At 40.3% G+C, this 21,488-nt stretch overlaps 1 protein-coding gene across 7 annotated transcripts in view; it reads left to right on the forward strand.

The window, feature by feature from the left end:
- Positions 1–21,488, forward strand: part of LOC141578001 (uncharacterized) — a 147,862-nt gene that overhangs the window by 55,943 nt on the left and 70,431 nt on the right. For 3 of the 7 annotated variants that reach the window (XM_074366440.1, XM_074366441.1, XM_074366454.1), the window contains exon 21: positions 5,585–5,708. The exons of the other annotated variants lie outside the window; for them this stretch is intronic. The gene's annotated coding sequence lies outside the window, so the exon portion shown is untranslated. The remainder of the gene's footprint in view (positions 1–5,584; positions 5,709–21,488) is intronic. 7 annotated transcript variants of the gene reach the window in all.

The raw sequence follows: 21,488 nt of genomic DNA on the forward strand, positions 1-21,488 counted from the left end.
TTTTCTTCCCACCTTTGTATACATTGCTGTGTAAATGCCCTGATGGGTACATCTTTTTGGACTGATTTTTTTTTCCTAAAGGAAACGATTCCTAGTAGAGGAGTTGAGTCAGTGTGTATGTACGTATTTCAGAGCTTACAAATCCATTGATATGTCATCCCCTGAAAATGCCGTTCATGATTTGTTCTCCCACAGATGGACACTAGCTAGAATATCTTAAAAATATTTGCCAATATGATAAGCAAAAGTGCTTTTTCATTGTTTTTGTTTGCATTTGATAACCAGTGAAGTTTTGAGCATTTTTCACTCATTAGCCATTTGACTTTTTTAAAATGAATGATTCCTCTTGTCCTTTGCCCACATTTAAGTGAGGGAGCTTCTTATTGCTTTGTGACAGCTTTTTGTATGTTATGAAAATTAACTTCGTGAATTCATCAACATGTATCACAGAGCTTTTTCTTGTCATTTCTTTCCTTTCATTTTGTTCAGGAAGTTTTTTGATTTTTGTTGTGGCTCAAACTATTCTTAGGATAGTAAATGTCTTCCTTATGGGTTTTATCTTTGACATTATTCTTAGAAATACTCTCTTATAATGGAATAAATCTCTTCTGTAGGTTTTTATAATCTCTAAGATGGAGATTATAATAGTACATGTTATAGTGAGGAGAAGTTGAGTTAATAAGAGCAAAGAGTTGTATTTGCTGTTACTAGTACTTTTTAATATTTACATCACTATCTGCAATTTATCTTGTGGTCATTATGACAGGAATGGAATTTATTCTTTCCAGGTGATTCTCTGTCCCAGGACAATTATCGAATTCATAATTTTTTCTTTGATTTGAAATCCCACCTGTACAAAATACTTACATACACTAGAGTCTCTTTTTGAGTTCATGGTTCCCTTCTGTCAATCTCCTTTCCTTACTCCAGCACCATATCTTACATATTGTAAAAATTTATTTAATAACTGGAAGTCTGATTTTTTTTGATTCTTTTCTTCCATCCCAAATTTTCTTGTCAAGTATTATGACTTTATTATTCCTGAAGAATTCCAAAATATTTTGTTCAAGTTAAAAAAAATCAGATTGGAATTTTCATGGGATATTTTAGTAAGTTTTGAAGTATTCTTAGGAGAACTTACATCTTTACAAAACTGCTTTTCTCCATGCAATATGTTTATGTCTCTACATTCATACCTCTTACTTTAACCCTCAGTACAGTCCTGAAGTTTCTCCATTTAGAATATGGGCATAATTTTTGAATTTATTCCAGATTATTGTTTATGTTTAAGTTAATTTTGTAAGTGAGAATTTTTTGCTATTATATTTTTAAATGCTTAAAACTGACATTTAGAAAGGAAGATTCGGTTTGTCAATACTTACTTTGTAACTTGTCATTTAAAATTGTAAGTATTAAGTACTTATTCCAGAATCTTTTCTTTTCTGTTTTTAAAAATTTGTTTCCAAGGTTCTCAAAATGTTCATAGCTAAGTAGTTTAAGTGGGGACACAGATGGAGAGAGGTAGTGTGGCTCACGTACAAACTGTGAGCACTTTCATGGCTGCCTTTAGGCTGGAGAAGCTGCAGAAGGGCTCATGTTAGACCAAGGGTGGCTTTTTCTGCACTTGAAAGCCAGCTTTCCTGCCTGTATTTTGAAGCCTGGTGGGCGTGGCAGGTAGATGATCAAGGTCTGATCAAAGTCATTGGCTGCACAGAGCGCTGTGTCTGTGAGAACTGGAGACCATTACCATGGGAAATGCTTGGCGCCAGGAACACTGCAGGGGAGCTGGGGAGCCTGTGTGTTAAGGAATTTCCAGCCCTGGGAGTGGGAAGATGAGACTCTGCATTCAGATCTGAGTTTGAATTCATCCTCTCTTGTTTACTGGTCCTCTGACTTTTGTCAAGTTATCTACCCGCTTTGAACTCCTGTTTTCTTGTCTCTCAAAATAGGAGAATTACAGCCTGCTGCTACAGTGTTTGCTCAGGGTAAATGATTTGTGTCTATAAGATGCCACGTACAGTCACAATCTCAGTGAGAAATGGGCTGTCGCCTCTTCTGCAAATCAGTGCTCGATAAGACATCGGGGGAAAGCCAGTCCCTAATTTGTATGTGATGCAATGAGGAACAAAATTAACGTCTTGCCTTTCCCTAGCAGTATTCTTACTTCTTTGCTTCATTTACCTCTTTCCTCCTTTACTCTCCCCTTTCACCTCCTCCACCAAAAGAGTCTGAGTTTGTCTCAGAACACTATATTCAAATTACTTTAAATGTTGGCTCATCCCCATGAAATTACAGTGAAATTAAAAATAATCTGTACACGTCCCAGACATGATTATATTTGATTTACACACACACACACACACACACACACACACACACACACACACACACACACACACACACAATCAGGCTACCTCCCATTTGCTGAGGGAGAAGGACCACTTTTTCTGAGATTTCATTCACTGAGCGTGAGAGCAAAGTCTCTTAAGCAGAAATTCGCCTGGCTTCTTGCATGGTTTTTTAAATTGGATTTCTGCTTTGTGTCCACAGAAATAGTCTCCTATTAGAAGAGGGGAAGTGGAGATATAGATATTCTGCTGAGATATTGGTGTCATCATATTTGAGTTGGAAAGGACTTACGACAGCATAGAGTCGTACCTTTTTATGGGTGAGAATCCATGATAGTGTAACTTGGACAAGAACCCGGGTCTTCTGTCTTCATGTCCACGCGGATGAAGAGGCAACTGAGTGGGGGATGGCAGGGATCCTTGCTTGAGTTCCGGGGTCTTGCTAGTTTCCATTGTTCAGCTGCCTTTAGTTTATGTCCATGTGGCCTCTCATGGGAAGGTCACTCTATCCTGATAGATTGAGTTTCTAATCAGCAAAACGGTCTGGACCCACTCATGTTTCCCAGAGATTTTCTGCTGACCTGCTGACACTTTATATATATGAGACCTAAGAAACTGCTGGATGTAAAATCCTTATTGTTATCATTGCCCTCGAGTTCCACAGAAATGGGGTGCTGTCTCAGGCTGTCTAAGGCCAGCTCTGAACAAAGATAGGGTGATAGGCTGTGCAGCTGGACACTCCCCAGTCGAATGGGATTTCCAACTTAGTTTTTAGAATCAGGCAGATTAGTTCAAATCTTACCTTTACCAGTTATTAGCTTTGTGACCTTGAGGAAGAAACTTTACGTTTTTGGGGACAAATTTTCTTTATCTGTAAATAAGTTCAGTATTTATTTTAGTGTTTTTGTTTTAGAATTGAATGAGCTAATTCCCTCATTTATTCCTAAAATACTGATCACATGGTTCTATGCTGGTGACTTAGTGGTTGATTACTAAGGGACTCAGTAGTGAGAATGTGGGTGAGGCTCCCTGGATAATAGAGCTTTTATTCCATGATATGCTTGTAAAAGACTGGATTGCAGTGGATTTTTAGTAAATGTCCATTCCTTTCCTAATCCCCATTGATTGTGTATATATCTTTATACTAATATATGAACAATTTTTTATTGCAATTTAAGTCTTTTTGTAGTATTTAAAGTATGCAGCTATAACAAAAATACGTGAAATAAAATGATTTGAATTTATTTTCTTTTCAATAAGCAAAACAAAATAAAATAGAAAAGAAAAGAAAAAGTTTTGAAGGAGTAGAAATAATTTTATTTCCGTGGAATTGACTCTCTATGTTAGGTTTTTCCGTTGTGTTTTTAAACAGCATATAAAATTGACAGGTTTTGACTTCAGTGTTGATAGCTGGGTGAGTATAGGTTTTTTTGTGGTTGTCTTTGATGAATTATTTGCACTAGATCATAAATAGTATGCATGTTACATATTGGAAACGAAGAAACAGTGGAGACATACTACCTCCAATGCAGTCATTTTGTTACCGAGTCCAAACTCATTCTGCTCACCAAATGACAGGCTAATAAACTGGGAGATGAGGTGTTGGAGCGAGGAATAGTGACTTTATTTGCAAAGCTGGCAGACCCAGAAGATGGCAGACTGATGTCCTGGAGAACCATCTTCCCCATGTCAGAATTGAGTCTCCTTTTATACTAAAAAGGGGCGGGGCTGCAGTTGGTTGTTGGAAACTTCTTGTTGTATGAATTGCTTGTCCTTTGAATCCGCTGTTCTTGCAGCTGTCCATGTGGATCAAATCATGTTGCCCCTGTAAAACCTCCAAAAATAAAACAAAGTTATTCTCTATTTTGCAACTTGCCATCTCTACGTAAGTGCAGATAAGTTAGCATCCTTCAAGATCACGGCCAGGAGAAGAGGCTGTCCTGGATATTTCAGTCTAAAGGCAACTTTCTTTTACAAAAGGTGCAGAGATAGCAAGTCTGAGCCTAGAAAACAGGGCACAGGGTTAAAACCAAAGGAACAGACCTAACATTGGGTCAAAATTGTTCTTTTCTATTACAATTCCCTTTTCCACTTCATAGATAAATTTAGTAAGAAACATGAGCAATTTTGTATTTTTGCTTCTTAATAACCGATAAGTGGGCCAACTATATTTTTGAGAGCAGGGATGCTGTGCGGGCATAGGGGACACAGCAAACTCTTGTTGGGGGTGGCCGACCCTGGAACATGTCTGATGCCCCGTAAGTGTTGGTGAGGGTCCCCCTAGCCAGCAGCTCTCTTTAGGAGCCAGCATATGGGCATTGGTATCTGGAGACCTCATTTTCGGTTGCAGGAAATTTTTTAGATACTGCGATTGAAAAATCACTCCAGCTGGGGATAATTAGGGAAAAAAGGAAAAGGAAAAGGGTTTGGAGTAGAGTAGAAGAGAAGGACATCAGATCACCGAGCCTGAGTGCTTGGCAGCGGGGCTTCGGGGGAGAGGGGAGCAGACGTGGGGAGGGGCCTGGCCCCGGAACCAGCTCCTGCACCTGTCCCCGTGCCCAAGCCACATAGCTTTTAATTGGGCCACCTCTCTGGGCTGGATGTCACCCTGGGCAGAACCTTGAGAATCGAAGGTAAGGGGTGGGCAGCACTCACCTAGGGGTTCACTGTGGATTTCGGTCAAGTCCACAGTGCCTTTTCTGGTCATGTGTCTTCACTTGTCCTTTATCTCAGGATCTGAGGAGGAGGAGAAAGGAACTCAGGTAGAGATCCAGGAAGATATCCGACTGTGTTAAGAGAGGACAGACACAGTGACACGGGGAGCGAGGACACTTGCAGCAAAGTAAAATTACTTCACAAATATTGCTTCAGAGTTGCAGGTGTGAGAGAGCCTAAGCCTGTCTTAGAGTGCAGGGGACAAGTGGAAAGGAATGGCAAAATTTCCACTGAAAATTGAAATTTTGTTAAATAGCCTGCTTCTGTTGCTTGTATCACTTGAATGAATGCAGGCATATTTCTGTGGGCATTTATAGGTTCACTCAACCCCACCAGCCCCTCTTGCCCCCATCGGGGATGGGATTTCTCAAGCACAGTGCCCCTCCTGCTTGGGTGGGCCACGCTGCGTGTCCTCGCCTGGGGCCGGGCTGCTGCAGGGCACTGAGTCCCCGAGGCCCGGCCTGGGAGACACGACAGGAATATCTCTGCTCTCGACTGAGGGCCTCCTTTTCCCCCTGCAGTGTAAGAATGCCGGTGACTGAGTTAGAAGCATGCTCCCAAGCTCTCCATGTCCTTGCCATTCAGAAGCGGACCCTGGAAGCTTCCAAATTTCTCCAGAATGCGTTCTACATTCACCTTCGGCAGGTGAGATTATGTCTTTACACAAGTGGAGGAATTACTGCCGTTTTCCTGGAACTTACTCACCACTAGTCCATCTGATTTTTCTGTGCTAGGATTCAGTATGGCCTGCTGTAATATGTGGAGTCAGATCTTGAAACACTGATGAAGAGGATCATTTATTTTATTTCTATATATGATAGCCTTTTATTTTCAAAATTCAGAATTTTTGGTTCTTTCAGGAATTTTTGGGGGGTTGGCGAAACAACTTTGCTCTTACCATCTTTGAGACCTGTTGCTTTGTGCCTCTCACCTGTCTTCTGTCACTTGTGAGGCGATACCATTTGTGACCCTGTCCGTGTTTTTCATGTTATAAAACATATAGTCTGTTAAAGTACAGTCCCTTTTACTCCGAAGATATTCCACAAAAACTACTAAAACCTGGGTGTGGTTTTAATAAGACAGAATCATTAGAACATGTACTTGCAGGTTGCTAGTGCAAAATCCCCAAATCAATAGTCTAGCTCAACATCTAAAATCTTTCTAATCTACCTTGGATTTGTATGGATAAGTGAAGCAGTTTGCTAAGAACTCAAGACCAGGGTTAGAATACAGGCTGGTGTAGCTCAGCAGGTCCTCCTGAGCCAGCGCTTTGCCAGAGGGTGGGGCTGAAGGGGAGAGGGCTGGGCCTTGGGGAAAGGGGAGGGCCAAGAAGGAGGGGGGTCCTGTCGTTCCTGAGCTCAAAGTTTCATGGCAAACACCTTCACCAGGTGAAAATCTTGGAGTTTCTTCTAAGAACAGTAGGTTTGAAAAGAGTCATAAAAGCACAGGAGTGACAATAACTCTTTTGTGTCTAGTATGGGAGAGCGGCTGTGGAGCCACATGTGAGACTCGTGAGTCCAGGTGTGCAGTGTTGGTGGCTTCCACCTGAGTGGAGGGAAAGTCAGTGGGATAGTCAATGGGAAAAAAAGAACAGACTTTATGCATGTTTAGATGGTAAAAAGGAAAGGTTGAATGATGTCTGTGAAGGTAGGATGGAGTTAGGCCCAGGTTTCTGGGTGGATTAATGAGGTAAGTGATGGTCCTGCTGTGCTCTGAGGAGGGAAAGCTGCCGAGGGAGCTCTGGGGGAAAACTGATGAGTTCAGCTGTGTGTAAAGTGAAAGGCTGTTCGATGTGTGGTCTGGGAGCTCAGGTGAGAGCCAGTAGCGAGTAGCGGGAGGGGAGAGAGACTGTCAAATCATTTTGTGAGCATACAAATAATTATGATTAATGATACACTTAAGCCTCTACATTCTGGATTTAAAACCCATTATCATTTTGCTATATTGACTGCAGAGGTTCCTATTTTTTTTAACAGAAATAAAATAAATAGAAAGAAAATAGTGGAGTTAATGAACATCATAGAGTTGATGTTTGTCCTTGTATGTATTTTGATACCTCATCTGTTTACAACCATAATCTGTAAAAAGTTAACTAGTTTAGCATAAGAGTTAAACAGAGGGACGTGACACACAGTGTTGGTGCTTGAAGCTGATCTTCTCAGGCAAATTATGTCGCCTCTCTGTGCCTTAGTTCCATCTTCTGTGACTGCCCCCGGGCCCCTCATCACAGCTGATTTCCTAGACTAGATGTTGGGAGGGAGGCTGCTGAAGGGAGTAAGAAGTGGCAACTGCTAGGGACACTGAAGAGAGACACAAAAAGTGATTAAAGCCGATAAACTCAGTACACACTAATACTCTCAAAAGAGAAAGTATCCCGCAGTGTTTTGAGCCACTTAGCGTATGGGAAACAAAACCACGTGGACCCAAAGCTCTTGAGCATGTGAATATTGTGGGTGGGAGGGTGTCATCAGAAAAGGGTTGAGAAAAGGCCTTTTGGTTTCCCTTGACGTTTCCAGTAAGGATGGGGAGCAGAAGAGAAAACACCCTGCTTCACAGTGGAAGCTGCTGTTTTGTGAAAAACTGACCAAAGTTTGGAGACCAGTCATCAGCGGTGCTGGCAAATGAAGAGACTTCGGGATTGGGTGGGGCACTTGCTGCGACTTCCAGGTGACCTGCTGGCTGGGGGCTGTGAGGCGGGCAGTAGGTTTGCAGGTTGACCCGGGCATAAACCCTGGCTCTGAGGCTGCTGGTCTGACTAGCAAACCTTGGCACCCTCAGTCCTAATGGGGCAGCTCGGGATGTGGCCTGGGACACCTGCCATGCTGAGGGCGAAAAGAGGGCTTCCCTGAGGGGTTGTCCCTGCGGAGAGTGGAAACGTCCTCCTGCAGGGGAGGAAGAGCCTCTGAGCAGGGTGCTGGATGCACAGGCAAGACCACCCTGAGCACGGAGGGTTTGGGGAGCTGGAAGTCACACAGTGTCCCGAGCAGCCTTGTTTCTGAGAAACTAGAGGGAGAAGAGGCTGAAAAGGCAGGTTAGTGTCAGACACTGTGGTGGGTTATGAGTGACAGTAAAGGACTGGTCCGGCAGGCAAGAGAGAACCCTATGGGCGTCCCAGCGGGGGCGTCACATCGGAGGGTGTAGCTGGGTTACAGACTTTGCCACTTATTAGCTGTGTGACTTTGAGCAAGATCACCCCACCTTTCTCTATATATCTTCATCTGTAAAATGACACAGTGACAAGCTCGTGTCATCAGAAGGCTTAGTTTAGCTCTGATCCTCTGTGTCCAGTCTTGTCAGTGCTTCCCTGCAAGGTTCTGCATTGGCTGCTCTTACCCTCAGATGGGAGGGCGTAGAGGGATATTGTAGCACCTGACGGCAGGAAGGGGTTGTTTTAAAAACAGACATGTAGCCGCCTGCAGCTGCAGGCCTGCAGGCAATTTGATTGATGGTCCTGGAGAGGACTTTGGAGGCCTTAGCATCGTTTTAAGACTTGTTTTCCCTTGGGGGCAGCATTTGCCTTTGCAGATTAATGTTGAAGATTTGGGCTTCTTGCAAAGCTGTCTTCAGAGATGGTTATATACGTAACTAATCGTATAAAATAAAACGCTTTTATTTAATGTGTGGGACTTTGCAGCTGTTGGGAATAGCTCTGTTGGCCTGGTCTCCATGGAGGACACTAGGCGTCAGCAGAGCGTGCGGGAGGGTAGGAAGCTCGCAATGCTGCTGCGGGGTGTTCTCCCCAGCACGGCACTCTGCTGAGTTGACTCTTCTCTGAGTTTGGTTGCCAGATGTGCAGACAGCAAATTAATGAGTTCTGGTCGGATTGTATAATGACAGGAAGAAACAGGGTCCCGTAGTTTTTCTGGACTAGAACATGCTTTTGGTTCCTGATCCAGTGTGTTCCATTACAGAATTGATGAGTTGTGTCTATTCTGGGACTTGTCGACTGAAAGAAATGTGTAACCTGAAAGTTTAGAGTTATGCTTTATTTGGCGGGAGGACTCGAGGCGGGATGACAGCCTTCAAATCTGTCTGAGGGACTGCTCCCAAGAAGTAGGGGAGGAGCTAGGATTATATAGGAACTTTACAACAAACACCAGGGAGTTGGAAGAATAAAAGATTGCTTGTTATCTAAAGAAATCCAGGCATCTCAAGTTCAAGAATTTAGTGATTTTCTTTGTATGGGAGGAAGTATACATTTTGGCTCATTGAATTCATTCCTTTTACAAGCACCTAGTTATCTAGGGCCAGTATTCTGTCCTTTCTTATTCTGAGTCCCCTCAGAGGGCACCATTCTGAGTGGCTGCCTAGGCTGAGCAGGGGAGGAAGAGCCTCTGAGCAGGGTGCTGGATGCACAGGCCTGTCCTCCCTGGGAGATGGTGGCAGCTGCTGATGACTTGGTTTCAGCATTCTTTGTTTACTGACATGGTTGCCGTATTTTCATTCACATTGTAGTATTTTCATTCACAGTGCTCCCCCTTGGTCCTAAATTCGACCAATATTTTGAGAGACATTTCATGACCAATTTTGTCCCAGGGTGCTATGAAGTCTCATTCCTAGTTCAGGTTGAAGAAACTTCTGACCTGCCATTCAAGGTGTTAGGTGTTTTTATCAGGCCCTGTTGATACTAAAAGTTCTCTGGATGGCCTGTCTTACTAGTCTGTTTTGATCCAGGAAATGTTTACCATTCGTTGCTCATTCCCATACCTAGAATCACACTGTTATAATTATTTTATGCAGGGTTATAAATTTTATGTATTTCTTCAATATGATTTGCCATCATCAATCTTGTTGTAGGCCTAGCTACACTTTGGGAAATGTAAGAGAAAACAATCTTATAAAATAGACAGGATATAAGTAATAGAGCTAGTAACGTTAATAAAGTCACGATTAAGAATTTAATAGTCAAGAAGTTGTATTTTTGGGTTAAAATTTTTCTTGTGTTTCTGACTGAGTTTAAGTGATCTTACGAGAAAGTTCGTATTTATGGTCAGGCTTCGAGCAGGTATTAATTGGCCAGGTGAGGTCTCCCACCTTGTAAGTTCAACAGTGGCCTAAACAGAACTATAATTTCCTTTTTAGAATAACGTTTCTGAGGGCTATCTAGTTAGAGCCTTGGAGTAGGGAAACCCACCAAGGTAACACAGAAGTACTAGACATAGGTAATTTACCATAAACTTAACAATTGGAGTAGTTCATAATCAAAGGTAGGAGAAATTATCAAAGTAATTGGTATACAGGCCTGGTCTGGTGTCTTGGGTCAGCTGTCTACCTCATATGTCGTCGTCTTCTCATCCTGGCCTGGTAGCTTTTTCTCCATTTGGGCCTTGTTTAAGGTGAGCAGTGCTCTATAGGCCAGTGCACTGCAGGGGCTCTTTCTGATTGGAAATGAATCTGAAAGTCAGTTTCCTTCAGCTTTGCTGTGTATGGTCTAGTTAAGAGTACCTGATAGAGTCCTTCCATTCATGTTGGAGACAGTTTTTTAAGTCATGCCTGTTCCAGTATGTATAATCCCCTGGCCGCATGTCATGGGGCATTGAATCTTTACCCAAGGATATATTACTAAGCTTCAGAAAGAAACATACAGTGTCCTTTTAATAATTCAATTAAACTTTGCAGCAATGTAACATGACAGCAAGGAATGATCTGGGAAGTGTCTTACTAAATATAGACCTCAATTAACAAAACGAGAATTTAATATCCACTAAAATATAATCTTTTTCTCTCTAAAGTTCCCTCATTTTTATCAAATATAGTCAAATCAAGGTGAATTTGTTTACAAGTTAAGTCTGATTATTTGATCATATAGGCTCTTTTAAATTGGCTTTGTTGGAACTTTTAATAAAGACTTTTAAGCTAGAATGTTAATAAAGTTTGCTAAGGCCAGGAAAGCCCCGTCAAGGGCTTGTCATAGATTTCTGCCTAACAGATTTAGGTAAATTCTTTTCTTTTTGAAGTCCTTAAAATACCTTGAGGTTCCTATACCTGTTAGGAGACGATCTTCCTAATTTATCTCATAGAGCCACTGGGGACCTTAAAGATTTTAGTCTCTTGAGAGATCAGATAGAGAGAAAAGATAACTGTTCTAAGTCTGCTTACATAGGTATAATTTATCAAATTGATGTGAGTCATAACTAGTTTAAGGAGAAGAGTTTCTTTATGTCTGGTAAACAGGTTAAAAGCCAGTAGTATTTCAGACAAAATCAAAAATTGTAACCATATTCATCAGTTTACTCAGTCCCACGTAACTAATTCTTTTAATCAGAGTTTTCATTAGAACTTTAAAATTTCTTACCCAGTTTATTTCAGTGCTATAGTTTGAAATTTATTAGAAATCAGTAAATCTCCTTGAAGAGAGAGTATTTTGCAAAATCATCAGAAGAAAACAATTACCTGCCTATAAATGACAACAGAATTAACAGCATGGTTAAACAACATTACACTGTAATCTATAAAGAAACCTGGTCACAATAACCAGAATTATGACTGGTAACATTTCAGATATACCAGAATGTTAGGGAGTCCATATAATTTCTAGAATATCTATATTAATAATATTTTCTCATACAATATAACCTAGGAAGATTTATTATTCATTTGACAATACTTCCCATGTTAGTTAACATGCCAAATGAAACTTACTACTTTAAAATCTCTCTTTGAGATGTTTCAGGGACCCTTTGTAGCATCCCATAGTTAACTGGAGACCAAAAGAATTTTAATGAGAAATTGATATTTGGGGAGCTTGTTAAAAGTTTTCAAAACACTTGGTCAGATAAACGTATAGATCACTGTAAAGTAGTACTTACTCATTAACAAGAAAATATTTCAAAGGTAAAGGCACAACAGATCACTTAAGTCGCATAAGAAGTTTTACAATTTGTTACTGAAGGTGGATTAATATTTTAAGAAAATTTTGTCCCCTTAACAGAGAGAAAACCAAATCTAGTCTTGTACCAGCTTACTTCTAAGATTCATTTACTTTGCCCAAATTGATTCTAAACTTAGCCAATTCTAACCACGTACAAAACTCTTTCCTCAGTGTTCCTCTTCCACAAGCCTTCCCTAGCTTTCTATACTCGTATTAGTGTGTCCCTTATTTTTTCTTCCATTCAGAAGTAACCAGATTCAGGACAAAGTCACTATTTTTCAGTAACAAAATATACTTCCATTCCTTATATCTTCCTTTACACATTTATCTTTCCTTCCTAGGATACTGAGATCTTTCCCTTAATAATAGAGACTATTTCAGAGTGGCACCAAGCATTTATTAATATTTCTAAACACCTTTAGTTTCTCTGTAAGAGGAAGTCATATGTTAAGTAATTCATATTTCTATCTTATTTTATCTGAAAATGGTATAGCTATTAAATAAAATCCTATCATTTAACTTAATTTAGCACAACTCTAGAATTTAGATACCAAACATTTAGAGATTATCTTAAGCATACATTTTAAATATATATTTTAAAAAATTTACCCAAAACTCTCATCTGATTTGCATTTAATTTACTTCAAATTTTATCACACCACATTACTATTATTTTTTTTGACAAATCTGTAACATATATAACAGGATCTTATTTGACTTTCATTAATCCTAGGTACAGTAAAAGTATTATACTTAATATTGATGAATTAAAAATGTCTATATTAATTAGAACATACTTAAACTAAACAATACCAAGTGTTATCTTAATATTGAATATTTTCCAGTTCACGTGAACCTGAAGATCAACTTAGTCAGTTTTTATTTTAAAAATACTTAATTTGTAAGCTATTACTTTTTACATCAATTAAGCAGTGCTCTTTGACTTTGTGTTTTTTTTGTTTTTTTTTTTTTTTTAGCTGTAGAAATGTCTCACATCTATAATGTGTACTCAGGCTTATAAACAGACCAAAGCTAGAGATCTCATAGCTTCACTTTAAAACTTACTTATAAGATAGGTATAACAATAGTTGGAGTAAACTTAATTTGCTTGCTCAAATCACTAAGGCTTACTATTTATGAAAAAGACATTTAAGATTTCTTGACAAAATCTGACGGACCCATCAGAGTTCTGGGTTCTAAAATGCCAAAAATTTCTTTGGCCTTAAGTTTTCTCTCATTGAGCTAATTAGGCTCAGTCCTAGGTCACTGTTTGCTGTATATACATTTCTGATCTGCAAGACAATGACAGACACTTCCAGTTCCCCAGAGAACTGCTCTGTCACGCAGGACCAATTGTATCTCCTTATTTGGCTTTTTTGGATCAGTGAGAAGAGCTGTAAACAAAGAATTCCATGTTTTAAAACTTTAAGGTTCAATTTATCTTGTCTTCCAAAGCTTGCATAAGGCATTTAGTAAGGTCTCTTTTCCTTGAGTTATAAGTTAAACCCAGGGTAAACCTCTTATTATATTTTTCTATTAGCAACTGAATATTAATTTTTAGTTTTACATTATATTGGACGGCTCATGTAACTCTATTGGTTTCCTTTATTTTGTTCAATTAATATTTTCTGAGGGACAGAAATGTGCCCAGCCTTGTAATACCAAGAAGGGGAAGCGTTTTTCCATTGAAACACATCTTTCCCACAACATAATTAAGCAAAAAGTTTATATAAAGCCCATTTAAACATACCAATTTTACAAACTTTTATCTCAATTTTATTAACACTTATACCTTTAATTTTAATATTTATTAGGTTTAATCAATAATTTTTATTTCTAGAAGGAATACCAGAAGCCTTTTTCTTCTTTTCTTTTCTTTTCTTTTTTTTACTGTATCTAAATTTATAGAAAAGTCTCTGGGATCCCCAAGTTTGAGCCAAAGAACTTAGGCCCTTCTCAACTTTTAATTTGATTAATTGGTCTGTTGCCCCATTCATTGATCAAATATCACAGTCTACATATATTATATGTATCTATCCCTATAAATACATACATTTTAAACTGGGGCAAATAAAACGGACTTCTTTGAACTTTACTTTTGGGGGGCAGTAGGTGATTTTCTTTGGCCATTTTTTTTAACTTTACGTAGTGTAGTATCAAAACCTTGTCTCTAAATCCAAAAATGTCCATTTTATTTATCTCATTCAAAATAACCATCAAAAAAATTTACCCATTTTGGATAATCCCCTTATCTTTTTTTTTTTTTTCTGTTAAGAAAAAATTCTTTCGAAATTTTTACATTCTTTTTTCCAGTTACTCAACCTAATTAACATTAATAATTCTAAGATTTTATTAACATCTCTAAAAGCATTAATGGGAAAGGAAAAACATAAATGTTGCTTTTTAAACCAGTTTTTGTAAAATAAGTTCTTAGATTAACCATTAGATATATTTTCTACCTTTAAACTTGATTTTAATAGGTACCAATAAAACGGCTGTTTATAATGAGAGCTCTTTCAACTTTCACCAATTTAAAAGTTTTCCAAATTAAGGGATCCATCATATGGCCATCAATATATATATATATATTGATTTTAAACGAATAAGATGAAGAGGCTTTTCCAAATGAGAGTAGGGGGGCTGCCTAAATAAAATTCAAAAGTTTATTCTCCAAAAGGTAAAGCAGTTCATGGTCCAGACTGATGCAACAAAGGTTAAGATGGCAAAATGCCTGAAAATTGGTACAAAGGATTGTTGAGAATCCCAATTTATTTGTGTGGTCACCATATGTACACAATACTTGTACCTTTTGCATGGCAGAGTCCAAATTTTCCATTAAAAACAAAAAGGAAACAAATATATACATACATACACACACATAAAACACCCAGCGAAAGATAAAACGTTTATATTTCAAGGACACAGGAAGAGAAATCCAAGTTCCCCCTAAAAGGGTTTTGGTTTTTATAAGTCCAGAATTCCAAGAAATGTTTTTATCAGGCCTGGTTAGTTACTTTAAGAGGGAGATTTTTTTTTAATTCCCAATTAAAATTGTAAGTTTTGTATGTATATAAAACTGGCTGGGGTATTAGCTGGAGGCTGGCAATCTGTCATTTCTTTATCTTTTTTTCCTTTTCTTTCTTCCTTTCGTTCTTTTTTTATTTTTTTTTTTTTGAAAGTTCTATTCCCCATTCTAAGGTAGGGTTGTCAGAATAAAATTGCTAGTAGGTTTTCCCACAGGGACAACTCTATGGCATGAAGTCTTTGCCTATACCACTCCTGCAAGTTTCTCAGTCATCCGAGAAAACTGTTACCAGCCAGGAAGGGGGTCCCATTTTTGGAGTTGAAAGGTTCCTCATAAGAGTTTTACTTTTATTCTGAAAAATTCAATGGAGGTAACCAAATTGAGGAAAACATTAGACCAGCCTCTTACCTAACCACTCAGTCCTGACCCCAGTGTCTTTCAACATGGACCCACTCTGGATATCTCCACTGGGAATTTTCCTGGTATCTTTCAACCAGCCCCACCTTGGACGTCTACTAAAGATGGGTGTTTCCAGTTATCTTTCAACAAGGCCCCACCCACTATGTCTCCACTGGGTGGGTTATTCCCCCCCCCAGTATCTTTCAACTGGAGAGCCAGGTACCTGGATACACCACCAAATAAAACTCAGGATTATCACCCAATATGGGAGATCCGAAAAACTAGATAGACTTACCCAAATTCATCTGGACTCCCCGAGGAGGTGGATGGGCACAAAGGGCCACTGCTGGTACCAAGGCTCCTGATACTCGGAGAGTTCAGGTGGAGAAAGTCTGCTCTGGGTCCCTTCATGGTGTCCAAAACTGTTGACTGAAATACATGTGCAGCCTAAAAGTTAAGAGTTATGTTTATTTGGCGGGAGGACTCGAGCCGGGATGACAGCCTCTCAGATCTCTCTGAGGGACTTCTCCGAAGAGGTTGGGGAGGAGCTAGGATATATAGGAGCTCTACAACAAAGACCAGGTAGTTGGAACAATAAAACATTGTTTTTTATCTAAAGAAAGCCAGGTATGTCAAGTTAAAGAGTTTAGTGATTTTCTATGTATCATTTGGGCTCACTGGATTCATTCTTTAGACAAGCACCTAGCTATCTAGGGCAAGTATCCTGTCTTGTCTTATTCTCATTCTGTTCAGAGGGCACTGTTGTGAGTGGCTGTAGAGGCTGGTCTTCAGGCCTGTCCTCGCTGGGTGATGGCGGAAGCCACTGATGACTTGGTTTCAGCATTATTTGTTTACTGACATGGTTGCAGTATTTTCATTCATATTGTAGTATTTTCATTCACAGACTGATTGTGGATAATCTGGAAAATTGGAAAGGAACCGAGATAGAATTATTGCAGGTACCTTCTACTTTAATATTTCGTGTGCAAACATAAACACGGATGAAGCATACATTTGAATTTGGTGGTGTAGGGAAGGATTTCTGCACATTACAGGAGAAGGCAAGGCAGAATTCTTCTACTTTGTTGGCAGGGATGTGGGTCCACCTGTCTTTTCTGTAGCGGTTTCTGAGAGCAGTTTATGGTAACTAACAAACATTGACAAACGGTGGCACACATTGCATTTAAGAGCTGGCCTGTGCAAACTTGTGTATTGGGCAGGTGGATTGGAGAGAGATGTAGCCCAGGCCTGGGCTCAGATACAGGTTTAAATCGCCATTTCCTCACCAAAGGGCCTTGGACTAGAGTGTAACCTCCCTTAACCTGTTGGTGAATCTGTGAAATGTGCATTATAATATTCGTTTCTTCCTGGGTTTGTTGTAAGTTGTAAACAGTATTATAACACTCATGAAACACATAACAAACAGGCACTTAGCAGTGTTCACTGTGTCTGTCCGCCCCGCTTAGCGTGTGTCACAGCCGTAAAGGTAGCATCTGCCTGTTGAGGATACACTGGTAGCCCCTTGAATAGGTTGTGAATTTGGTGATTTCCTTTAATCCTGGAAACTCTATACGCCATGGGCAGTTATTTTCATGGACAGATGAGGAATCTCAGGGTAAAGAAGACTGTGTAATTTGCCCAAAGTCAGACCATAATTTTGGGTGCTGGGGCCTCGGTTCAGCATGGGCCCCTGGGCCTTCTGCCCTCTCCGTTCAGCCCCAGAGCCAGACGTGGGGTCGCCTGTCTCCCAGCCCAGAATATCCAGTAGGCAGCAACACAAACCTGGACCTGTGCTGCTTAAGCAAAACTCCGGAGGGGAGGCAGGTACTAAGGGGATAAATGTAAAAACAGACGACTGCAAACTGTGATCAGCTCTGAGAAGGAAAGGAACACGCCTCGCCACGCAGAGCTGGGAGCTTTCCCTTCGGGGCTGCTCTGGGGGCGTTCATCTCAGCTAAACAAACTCCGGTCCTGCACCAACGCAGGAAGGCAGGGCGCGTGTGACCAGGTTGACTTGGCCTCGTTGATCATACTCATTCCCCATTCAGCGGCAGCTCTTACGGGCACTTACCTAGTAAACAGATTTTGGCCATTATCATAACGCACTTTGCTTGGTAGTTTTATTGGCCTCACATTTGAGATGAGGTAATTGAAGCTGGGGAGTTTGTTGCATGCCCGTGATTACTTTGGAAATAGCCCCACTGGTCTTTCAACCTAGACTGGTGTGGCTGTTATATCCCAGCCCTGTGAATGGCATCGTGTAGCTTCTACCAAGTGGTGCAAGTGACTGACATTGATTTTTCTTAATTCGTAGGAAATGGTATGTGACAATAAGAGAAAAAGGTAGTCAGAAATTGTTTGGAAAACTAGAAGAAAATCCAATTCTTCCCCAGCTGGGGAAGCGTACCCAGTGTCACTCACCCCACTCACTGCCTGGCATCTCCTCCCTGCCGACTCCATGTTCAGAAGCCACTCTGAGCCTTTGAAGAACATTTTGCCTCATGACACTGTTGACTAGGACCTGCGGCCTCTCTGTCCCTGGTTAACTCTCTCTTCAAAGCCATTTAAATTTTATGCAGGCTCCTCAGCTCAGATGTAAGAAGAGCCTCTTTAAACTTCTTGATGCAGCTCCTTAGTGAAGATCTTGCGAAGGAAATCTAGTCAAAACCTGGGAGTTATGCACACAGTGACTGCAACCTCAGCACTTTGTGAAGTTCAGAATCAGAGGGGTGGGAGACTAAGGAAAGGCTTTTTAAAGTAGAAAGGGGAAAGTGAAAGGACACAGGCTGTGTGAGACTGAAGCATCTCGGTCCCAGCTAGCAAGGCAGCTGCGTTCAGGATGGTATGTGAGGAGTACAGAGTTCTCACAAAAAAGAAATGGTGGGATGGGAGGGAGGACAGATAGATTCTTTACTAGGGAATGAAAAATTGCGCTGAAAACTTCCTGGTTGAATAAGAGGACTGTGACATGATGTGCTTGTATTTTGGAGAGAAGGGTTTTGTGGGGATAGGCCTAGGAGAACGCTGTCTGGCTAGGGTGTCAGCACAACAGGGAAACACAGAGAACAGAGCCGACCTCAGGACACCTGCTGGGGGAGGGGCTGCCCGCCATTTTGAGCCCTGGGGGCTGCTTCTTTCCCTTAGCTGGGGCCTCAGAACACCCTTCATATCCCAGTCCTGTTGATACAAGAAAACAGATGTGGGGCATGAGAAGGGCTGTGTCCCAGGCTTTGGTTGAGCCCCTGGAATGTGCCCCACCAGACGTGGGTCCTTGGCTTCATGCAGGAAAGATTTCAAGAGCAAGCCACTGTTGAGTAATGGTAGATTTATTCACAGAGACACATTGAAAGGCAAGAGAAAGGCCACGAGTTGTGGGGTTCGGGTGCTCAGATTAAAAGTAGGTATACACTCCACAGACAGAGTGTTGGCCTTCTCGGAAGAGGGAGAGAGAGTGGTGACCGCGAGGTGGCGCTGTGTTGAGGTGGCGCTGTGTTGCTCGTTTTCTTGGGCTTGGTTGTTTCATATGCTAATAAGTAGACTGAGCAGCCTAAGGGCAAGGGGCTGGGATTCCCAGGGAGTTGGCCATTTCCCACCCTGTGACCTTTTGTGGCTAGCCTTGGGATGGCCATGGTGCATTGGGGCATGTTATTCACCATGTTACTATTACAATGTGTGTATAATGAAGCTCAAGCTCTGCTAGACGTTAAATCTCTTCATCCTGAGCCTCAAGGCCTATTGGGGATTGAATCCTTCACCATTTTGATGTTAATTGTTGTGGCCTTCCTTGAATGGCTGTGCTCTGCCCCCTTCCATCCTGTCTCACTGTGATGACACAGAGAGAGCAAAGGCCGGGCCCTACCCGTGCTCCTGCATTTAACAGTGGGATGGGTGGTGTGGGCTGAGGATGACTCTGAGTGGTGAGAAGGATGTTTCAGATTTTCCCACGTGGGACATGGGGACGTGCCAGCAGCCACTGCAGATTGATCTCACGGGCATTATCGCTTGTGTCACTCATCTTTTCTATTTTACTTTTTTTTTCATGTTTTTAATCTAAATTTAATATCAGGTTTTTTTTAGGAAACAAATTTCTCTTTTTCTTTTCTTTGGGGCTCTTTTGGGGGTAGGTAATTAGGTGTATTTATGTGTTCGTGGAGGCCCTGGCACTTGAACCCAGGACCCCGTGCACGCTAAGCACACGCTCTACCACTGAGCTCTACCACCCATCACATCATCTTTTCCTTTTTGCTTTAGCTGCCAAGAATCTTACAGCTGAATTTGTAGTCGGCCTTTAACACTTACCCTAACTTCATGGCATTCATTTTTATGACTTTACCTTCCCCTGGTTTCATTTAATTATTCAATCTCCATTTTGTCTTCACTCTCACTTTTGTCTTTTTGTTGTTATGGTTGTTAAGCTGTGTTTAAAAAAATTGTTTAATTTCTCTTTTAGCAGGAGGCTGAAAGTAAATAAATATGTAAACAAACTTATCACACTTAAATATTTTATACTTTCTAAGCTGTTTAGTAGTTACTTAAAAACCGAATTGAATACTAAAGTGATAAAATTTTTAAAATATTTTTTAATTTTTTATAAAGGTATAGCTGATTTACAATATGATATAAGTTTCAGGTGTACAATAGTTGCACAATTTTTATTTTTATGTTCCATTTATAGTTATTGTATAACATTGGCTATATTCCCTGTGTTGTAAGATCCATCCCTGTAGCGTGTTTATGTTAGATGGAGCAGTTTGTTTAAGAAAGCTGGGTAACGCAGAGTCTGGGGAGTGGCTCTGTCTAACCCATGTTCATGGTCACCCTTCCTGTCAGAGCCCAGGCCCTCACTCCTCTCTGCAGGGGAGCGAGTGGAGGCAGCCCTCATCGGCGCTGGCACCACCCTCTGAGAGGCAGTGACAACAGTGACTCTCTGTGGACATGCAAATTGTTGTTCCAGGAGCTTTACATGCATTTCTGCATTTAATAATTAAAGCCCTCCTGTGAGGAATCATTTTATGTTTTTAATGAATAATACATTTTATTTTGATTTTGATAGAATTCAAACCTCCAGAAAATGTACTGGAATAGTACAATAAACGCTTAGAGCATTTCACCTAAAAGGGCACTATTTGCCCTTTTGTGTGTGGCTTATTTTAGTATAAACTTTCAAGGTCCATCCATGTTGTAGCCTCAATAAGTAATTTTTTCTTTTGATTTGATAATATCTTTTTCCTTTTTTTCGTTTTTGTCTATTTAAAAATATTTTCATTGAATTCTAGTCAGTTTATAATGTTGCATCAGTTTCTTGTGTACAGCACAACACTTCATTTATATAGAAACATACCTGTATTAATTTTCATACTCTTTTTCAACATAAGTTACTATAAGATACTAAATATATTCTCCTGTTCTATACAGTATAAACTTGCTGTTTACTCTATACATACTATCTGAAAATCTTGAACTCCCAATTTATTCCTTCCCACACCCTCTCCCCTCTGGTAACCATAGTTTGGTTTCGATGTCTCTGTGTCTGTTTCTATTCTGTAGATAAGTTTATCTTTTTGTTTGGTTGTTTTTTCTTTTTTTGTTTTTTTTTTAGATTCCACATGTGAGCGATCTCATATGGTATTTTTCTCTGTCTTTCTGGGTTACTTCACTTAGAATGACATTCTCCAGGTCCATTCATGTTGCTACAAATGGCATTATTTTACTATTTTTTTTATTGTGAATAGTAGTCTATTTTACAAATATACTACAACCTCTTTATCCAGTCATCTGTCAGTGGACATTTCGGTTGTTTCCATGTCTTGCTATTGTAAATAGTGCTGCTGTGAATATTGGGGTGTAGGTGTGTTTTTGAATTAGGGTTCCTTCTGGATATGTGCCTAGGAGTGGGATTGCTGGGTCATATGGGAGGTCAATTTTTTGTCTTTTGAGGAACCTCTATACTGTTTACCACAATGGCTCCACCAAACTGCATTCCCACCACAGTGTAGGAGGGTTCCCTATTCTCCACAGACTCTCCAGCATTTATTGTTTGTGAACTTCTGAATGATGACTATTCGGACTGGCGAGATGTGATATTTGATTGCAGTTTTGATTTGCATTTCTCTGATAATGATATTGAGCA

This window comes from Camelus bactrianus, chromosome 6 (genome assembly GCF_048773025.1).
Source record: "Camelus bactrianus isolate YW-2024 breed Bactrian camel chromosome 6, ASM4877302v1, whole genome shotgun sequence".
In the NCBI taxonomy this organism is placed as follows: Eukaryota; Metazoa; Chordata; class Mammalia; order Artiodactyla; family Camelidae; genus Camelus; species Camelus bactrianus.